The 8,687-nt window shown below is 51.3% G+C and overlaps 1 long non-coding RNA gene across 1 annotated transcript; it reads right to left on the minus strand.

The window, feature by feature from the left end:
• Window positions 1-281: 281 nt before the first annotated feature.
• On the minus strand, window positions 282-8,420 carry LOC121672855. The gene is made up of 2 exons (XR_006019011.1): window positions 7,711-8,420; window positions 282-4,834 (listed from the first exon to the last, which is right to left on the minus strand). It is a non-coding gene; the product is annotated as an uncharacterized LOC121672855 (long non-coding RNA).
• Between the last annotated feature and the right edge of the window lie 267 nt (window positions 8,421-8,687).

Genomic DNA, 8,687 nt, shown 5'->3' on the forward strand with positions numbered 1-8,687 from the left:
GAAATCAATTTCTAAGCATCAGAGAGAGGTTTTAAACAAATAAATTTAAAAAAAAAAAAAAAGCTCCCCTCCGACCTGTGATTGAGGGACAGTTAAAAATAATTGCCCGTGTTAAGAGACAGGAGACCAGGTTACAGGGAAAACTACCTTCTTTCAAAGCCCGCTAATGGCCATACGATTCATTAGGTTACTTAATCCTAATAACCTTGCTAGCATCAGTCCCGGTGACCCAGCCCATTAAGCACCACCAGCTAAACCCTATAAAACAGGCAAGGGGAATGTCCAACATCTGAGCACATTTATTAGCATTATGTTCCTGAGATAACATGCCCCCGGCTGCCCTGCATACTGCTGCGGGCAGGTTGGGGAAAGAGGGAGCTCTGTTTTCGGAAGGGCTGAGCACAGGACCAGGACTTCGTCAGACGGGTGGCCGATCCCACCGTCGCTGTCACACACGGTCTCCCGTTCTCTCTGCTTTCCACCCCCGGCCCCCGTCTCTGCAGACAAACAATAGCTACATTTGTGGCGAGCATTTTTTCCTTCTGATTAAACCCAGGCCAACCAATGGCAGCCAGAACGAAACAAAACGCAGAGAGTAACATTTCTATCATAAACGGGAGTTAACAACTTAAAAAAAAAAAAGAAAAAAAAAAAGGGGGGGTGGGGGTGTGAGAAAAAAAGACTCCCTTACACCGAAACGTGCAAGTGAGTCATTGCGGTATCACCCTCCGTGAAGGAGTCGGCTGAGGGGGAGACAGGGAAAAGGGAAGTGAGGGAAGCTGCAAGGCCGGTTCCTCCCGTGCCTTCCAGAGCTGCAGACAAACCGGGCGCCTCCCCGGTATTTCCCTGCCAGGATGAGGTCTCTGTAATTTACGACACGCGAGTTGTTACAGCATTTGCCGCTGCTCAGAGTGGGGCTGGTCAGGGCGCCGGCACATGCAAGCGATTAGAAGAGCGAGACCTCTCCCAGCGCGGCTACCACCTCCTTCCTCCGGCCCTCTCCGAGCAGGCAGATCCATTCCGCTCCCGGCTGGGGAGGGCTCCCCGCGGCCAGAGTGAAATCCCTCCCAGGATCTGCAGGGGAGCAAACCGTCTTCAGACTCTGATTCTCTACAATCCCCCTACCAACATTTCTTAATTTTTCCTCTCCATTTCTAAGGAAGAATGCGCCCAGAGGCAGCGGGATGGCGTTGTTCGCACGCTGCCCCGCATTAAGAGATGCCGGCCCGGGGTTCCCGGCGGGGCTGCCGGCGGACACCGGTCCCAGGCTCCCACTGCTGCCCACCCAGGCAGCAGCGAAGGGGCGGGTGGCAGGAGCCGCCGGGATAATGCCCGGTTGAGTTGAAGGTGATCAGGCAGCGTTCAGCCTCCACAAGGAGCTGACACGATCCCTCGTTATTTTCGCAATAGTTTTAACACGCTGGCAGAGATGAAAGAAAGAACAGCGGCGGGGAGGGAACCGCAGCGCCCTGCCGAGCTGCCCATTCCCGGTGCTGTCTGCTCTGCGGAGGGTTTGCCGGTGATTAACCCTGAGGGCTGATCCTGCCAGCCCTTCTCCCCGGGAGCAGTGACCGCGACGCTCGCCGGGGTGCCAGGGGCACCGACTGCTGCCCCGCAGTGGGGCTGGGGGGGAGGTGCGCCCTGCGCCCCGTCCCACACCTCCACAACTGACAGCGATCCTGCTGTTAAACGCTTTTGTCTCTTTTGTTGTTGTTGTTTGGTTTTCCTCAAGGGCTATTTTAACTCATTAAATGTTGCTCTGGCTTGGAACTTGTCATAACAGAAGCCTGCTTTATTTATTGGGTTATTTATTTCTTTTACCAGCAACAATATCCCGAACACAGTCCAGTTGAAAGAAGGAGTTTCCAAAAACAAGGGGGGAAAAAAGGGCGGGTGAAGGTGAGGGGAGGGGGGGCGGGGTGTGGGGGGGTGGTTTGCGTAAAAGAGAGAGAAGAAAAGAGAGGGAAAAGAAGGAGAGGGTGGGAGAGCAAGACGGGGAGAAAGCGAGAGATAAAGAGGAAAATCTAGAAGAAAACAAGAAGGAGGGGAGAAACAAGAAATGGAAAGAAAACAAGAAACCAAGAGAAAACAAGAACGCAAGCAAGAAAGAATGACAGAAACAAAGAAAGAAAGAAACTCACACATGCCAGCTTTTCAAAATTAAAACAAGAAGCCCCGAAGTATTCATTTTGGTATTAATATTATTTAACATTAAAAACTCCGGGAACTTCAAACAAACTTCTTGCAGGGAGAAGAAAGAGAAAAGAACTATTCTCTGGAAACCATTTGTTCACAGCTCGAACTGTGCCTTTTTGGCTTAGAAACAAAACTCGAGACGCCCAACCCTGTCCCTCCTCCCCCCAGCATATATCTTTTCAGCACACATTTTAAAATAAATATCCTTACGAGTCTTTCCAGAATGCCTCCTTGTTATGAATTGATAGGATACAACATACCCCAGCTGTGTGCCTGGAAGTTGGGATTTAGCCCTTTAAATGCCAGGACAACATCTGCGGGGAAAATAATTAGGGCAGCTTCGCCCCCTCCACTGGGTGCTGCCGGCGGGGGCGGGGGGGGCCGCGCCGCCCGTGCGCGGGAGGTGAGCGGGAGCTCCGCGGGCACCCGGCACGCCGCTGCACCCCCGGATGCCGCGGCAGCCCCGCGGAGCAGCAGGCGGCCACTCGGTGGTCTGGGTGCAGATAACCCCAGGAAAGAGCACCCAAGAAGGCAGAGGAGAAAATGGTACTTTTTCTGACTCTCCCTGCAAGCTCTTTTAATTTTAGCATGCTTTTTGTCCTACTGCTCAGCAAGCCAAAATATAAAGAAGATTCAGAATCTAATTTCCATAGAATTCAATAAAATAGGGAAAAGGTTGCCAGGAGTCTCCTTGGAGGTGTCCTGCTTGGGAAACACGGGCCGAACCTGCACGTTTTTCGTCCCAACATAAAATTAATTAAACCTAGAAGATATTTTCGAGGACGTTTACTTAGTAAAGTTTTCCTGTAGCTATTTTGTCCGAGAAGAGTGCTTAACACACACAAAAAAAAAAAAAAAAAAAAAAAAAAAAAAAAAAAAAGCGCAGGAATCACTAACAGTGTGATTTTATGTTTATTGGTTTATAACAGGTGTCAGAGCTCTCTTCGGGGAGAAGGAAATACATATATACATACACACACACACACACACACACACACACACACGTGTGTGTGTGTGTAAACCGTTACTTAAAATGACCACTTCGCTTTGAACAAACAGACAAAGAAAAATCAAAAGAAAGATGTTACCGTTTTAAACATCTTCTGTGTTAATACATCTTACACTCAGAATATATTATGTGACTTTATCATGTTTCAATCTCTATTCTCTTGTCGCTTTTAATGAGATTTTTACTAAGATGTACGCTTTTAGTCTTACGTTTGGGCACGTCTTCTTAGGGTTGGACAAGTGAAAAATACCTTTGTTTTCAAAAATAAGAGAGACGAGCGAGTACTGGCATTGTAAATGACGTAAGACTATGGACATATATTACAATGATCGGTCATCACAAATAAAAAAGTATGATGAAGCACACGCTTGAGGTGATATACCTCTAGAAAATGAGTTACAGTTAGTTATTGTCCCTTCTCGCCTCCCTGTATCCAGCACTATATTACATCTTCTCAGCCAAGAGCGGGGGGGAAAATAAATTTAAAAAAAAACCGAACTCATTGTCCTTCGGGGAACACCATCTCTAACAGTTGTCTTACAGAGGAGGAGCTAGTGACCAAAAAAAAACCCTGAGGAGTGAGCCCTTAATCCAAGGTGACGCACAGCTTTTTAATCCATGCCCCCACATATATGTTTATGTCCACGTATTTCTACAGCTTCTGCTTAATGCACCAGCAGCGTGTTACTCTGGGAGAGGGAGTACATGTCAAATCCTCACAGATCTAGTGATTTTAGGTTGCCGCTTGTTTTGGGGAAGCTCCAGAAAATATAAAAACTGTGTGTGGGGATAATTTTTCCATTCGTTTAACACCCCCCCGCTCGGTGAGCGCAGACGCCCGCCGCGCCAGGTACGGGCAGGGCAGAGGGAAGGGGCTCGGAGGCGGGCAGCCCCGGGATCCCGGGCCACCGCCTCCTCCCGCCGGGGGCTGTGCGTGGGATGTGCCCGAGGAGCTCCCGCCAGGGCACTGTCCGGCACTCCCTGCCCCGGCCGCGGTGCGCGGGGAAGGGGCACACCCCCGCCTGCAGAAGCCTGCGCTCCAAACCACGGGTTTGTCTCCCCTCCCTTTCACCCCCGGGACTCCCACCAGAGTCAAGCCAGAACGGGTTTCCTGAAGGCAAACTGCCTTTTTCAGAGCCCTTTAAATCCCAGCCCGGCCCCAGGATACAGTGCACACCAGGATGCTGTACCAAAGATGCCAAGGCAGCCCCGACGCGGGAAGTGCGGTGGATTCAAGGAGAGGGAGCAGTGAAATACTGAAAGTACTCGCAGCTGGCAGATCACCGCAGTACCCATGGCAGGGGGGGCTCCTGCGAAGACAGGGGGTCCCAGCCCCTGGGTTGCTGCCCGCGGCCACCGCACACGCCCCGGCCAGTGCGGCCGCGGAGCTCCGGCGACGGAGAGCCGCCCTTTTTTTTTCCTTTTTTTTAAAAATTTCCCCAGAAAGTGCGGAATTCACTCGCAGGAAACGGCAGCAGGGTGACGAGAGGGTGCCCTGCCCCTACGCTCGCCCCGCCGTGCCCCGGCCACAGCAGCTCCCCGAGCCTGCCTGCACCTCCCCGCGGATGGATGTGCTTCATGCCCTTGTCGTGCACGGAAACCCAGGCCATCCTGCGAACGACGTGTTGCCTAAATAAAGATAAAACGTGCTATACATCACAGGCTTTCCCGGTTATTCTCAATGACTTGTCGATTCCTTCCCCCTCCCCATCCATTCCCCTACCCCCCACCCCCCCCCGTCCCCCCCCGCTCCCCCCCCCCGGCACACGTGCAATGATAGAAAATGGTTTTTAAATGACGAAGGGTCACGTAGAGCCATCCTGATCGTTTAGTAAAAATAACAGAGCTATTATAGAGCCGAAGGAAGGAGCCAGGGAGTTCACCCACACAAGGCTCCAATACCGCGCCTCGACTGAACGCACACACAGAGGCAAATGTATGTGTGTATATATATATATATATATATTCACATACATATATATGCAGCGGCACCGTCCCATGTGAGCCTCAGGACTCTCTCATTAGACCGTAAATACGTGCACAGATGACAGTGAGCGCTCCTGTATGGAGGGAGGGGGGGGGCGCGGAAGGGCTGCTTGTGTCTTTGGGATGAAAATGTACATAAAGCCTTTTATGAGAGCTCGGGAGACAGCAGTTGCTCACTAACATACTTTTTTTTTTTTCCATCTCTTTTGCCGAAAACTGGAAATAATTAAATTCTTTAAAGGTTTACTTTTGAAACCGTGGCTGGAGAAAACTATGATTCAGGTGTAAATAATTACCAAAGTCATGAAAGCAGCAACTGCTACATGTGGTTTATTCATTGCTTGCCTTTTTTTTCCCCTTTTTTTTTTAATCGTTTGATCATTTTCATCCCTAACTGTCTGCCAAATTCACATATTTGTAATTTACTAAACTTTATCGTTCCTACCAGGATAGGGATGTTGTACATTAGTTACCAGACCCGTCCTGCCCTAGCCCAGTGAAGAAGCCTGGCTGGAACAAACTGGATGCTCCTCAAGAAGAGATAACGCTATTACCCCGGTATTAGAACTGAATAAAAGATGCTCCCCCTTTCATAAACGCTACCAGACCCACTCGACTTCAGACTCCGGAGAAGAAATGAATTATTAAAGGAAAGAAATTGTTTAAACACAATAGCTACTTGGCTAAATGAAAGCAATCCCTGGGGCAAGACTAACAGCGTTTGGCCAGAGAGCACGATAATAGAAGTATCCGTTCAATGAAAACCTTAGAGAAATAGGAGAAACGTGGATGTATAACACACAGCATATAAAAAAAAGCCCAGGATTTACTTCATGCCTGTTTTCTTCAGCCAGCTCCTACTTTTTCTTTTTTTTCCTTTTTTTTTTCTTTTGCCTACACTATAACTTCAAGCCATTTGACTCTTCAAACAATCACGGTGGAAAAAGGCAGGAAACCGAACTTTTTTTTGCCTGTGTCGTATTAAAAAAAAAAAAAATTTGCATAGTAAGCCACCACTTGAACATGTTCTGGTGTTGTAAAAGTGTTTTTTATCAGGCTGTAAATTACTGCCACTCTGACAGAGCAGCCGGAAATGTAAATCACACCGTAGAGCTGAAGTTATGAAAAAGTTTGTTCCCTTTACTGCATCCCAGGAAGATCTCAGGGCTGTTGGATTGGGAAGGGAGGGGAAAGGCTTGTTTACTATTTTCCTTCTTCGCCAAACTTTTGGCTCCACGGTGCCTGGGACTTTGATGAGAAAGAATGGACAATGTGCAGAGTCCCTTCCTATGACACCCAGGCCACCGCCACTTGGGAGGTCCTTTGGCCTAATGTAACCACAGCTAACTGCTCCCAACAGGAGGCTCTGTGGATCAGGCAGGGTCACAATTATACTTCTGTTAAAGGCAAGAGTTGCCTTAAAAAAAAAAAAAAAGACAAAAAAAAAAAAAAGACAAAGGGGGGAAGGAGGTAGGCAAGCAGTTGAATGAAAGCCTTTAGATTCATTTGGGGAAGGAAAGACCGAGAGAGGAGCTAGCTGAAACCGTTTCCAAGAGGCATGAACAGAATGAGGTTGCATCCATCCAGAGGGAAATTTTGGGGAACGAGGTCCGGGGCACTTCACACGGGGTTACTCCGACCCCAGGGCTGCCACGCCAAATCGCCCGTCGGGAGCAGCGGACCTTCCCCGCAGTCCTGCAAAGTGTTTTGAGGACTCATCCACGGACGGGAGTCTTCCTTGGTGCCATACATTGCATGGACATTGCTCCTCTAAGGCGGGGAGGAGAGGGCTACACAATCACGGTCCACAACGAGCCCTCAAACATCACCCATTTGCGCGGAGGGGGAGAAGAGCTCCAGGAGGAGACACTACAGCCGATCGGCCTCTGATTTTGGCAGTCGGGGGGCATCAATATTTTAGGGAGGTGGGAGGACAGGAATGTTGAAATTCATTATACGTCTCGAAGAGGAGGATGACTTTCCAGAGCTGTTAAAACACGAGCCTCTTGCATTTACGTGAAGAGGTGAAAAAAAAGCTGGGAGGAGGGAAGAGGGGGGATCTCCCTACCTCCGCCGCTTACCGGGACAGCAGCTGCCGGCCCCTGTGGGTTTGCAGTCGGCCCGTCCTCCTGGCTCCCGGCTAGCCGGTCGGGTGTGCTCCCAGCGCCCGCCGGCTACCCTTCCTCTACTCCTCCCTCTCTTCCTCCCGTCCCCCGTTTAATGTTCCCAGATTCACGCCGCTTCGTTACCATCCCCGGTAGCCCGAGCCCCTCCGGGTCGGGGGCTTTGGGCGGATCCGAGTGCTGCCTCCCGCCGCAGCGGGCGGGGCACGGCGCGGGGTCTTGTCTTGTCTCCCCATTCCCACCCTGTCCCCGCGTCTGGGACAAGGGGACACCTCAGCCACCCAGCTTCGGGCAGCTCCTTTCAGGCAGCGAGATCCGACCGGGAGAGGAGGGACCGGCTCTGGGGATCAGTTCGGCCGCTGGCCTCGGCCCCGCTCCCCGCCGCCCCCCGCTTACCTGGACCAGGGTCCCCGTGTTCGGCGACGGGTTCTCAGCAGGACGAGGGTGAGAGGGCCCCCGGGTGCACGAGGGCATGGCATGACCCCCGCGCACCCCAGAGAGATCCGGCGAGAGGAAGAGAGAGGGAGGAGAGAGGAAAAGCCTTTTTTCCCCCCTTTCTCTCCCCGTTTGAGCCGAAGTGACCCGCAGTATCTGGAGAAGGTTTTTGAAGACGTTTGGGAGGGAGGGAGAGAGTTTTCTGCTGAGAAACTCAATCTGCCATACAGTAGCGACTGCATCTGGGATCTGTCACCGCTGACAGCACCACAGGGCACAGACATGATCTTCTGCACAACACTGCAACTCCCCAAAATACCCTCCTCGCTCCCAAGGTATCTGCCGGCTTGCATCGCACTCCTTCGCCAAAAGGGGGAAAGCAACCTGAGCCCCCGCAAATAAATACACCGAGAGGAAGGCAAGAGAGAGCAACCCTGTCTCCCCCTTCCTCTCCGCGATGCTGAACGCTCGGCCGCCGAGGGCGCAAGGCGAGAGGCGATGTCATGCTCTGAGGGCGCAAAAGCCATAAATGTAGGCTCTCGCGCCGCGAGATTCTCGGGAATGACTTTAATGAATAATTTCGGAGACAGTTATGGCTTTAGGTAATTACTGCGCGGCTCTATGAAAACCAGATTTGGGAGAGAGGTAGTCAAGGCCAAGCCATGTGCTTCGGCTCGCCCCTGCCAGACCGCTCCAGACATCACCTCCCCCCATCGCCGCCCGACCCCCGGGCGTCCCCGGCCTCCTGCACCCCCCCAGCTGCCGGGGTCCTCCTTTGGGCAGCGCTGCCAGCAACTTTGCGAAGGCTAGAGGCTTGTCGGGGGAGCACCTAATATTATTATTTTTTTTAATCTCTTCCGCCTCCTGTATTCTCTGGCAGAACATTTCATTATCTTTTAGGCCAGTTTTAGAAAACTTCTCTGGGTTTGCACACGTAT

This window comes from Corvus kubaryi, unplaced genomic scaffold (genome assembly GCF_017639235.1).
Source record: "Corvus kubaryi isolate FWS band 111438036 unplaced genomic scaffold, C.kubaryi_AGA036_p1.0 65008, whole genome shotgun sequence".
Lineage (NCBI taxonomy): Eukaryota > Metazoa > Chordata > Aves > Passeriformes > Corvidae > Corvus > Corvus kubaryi.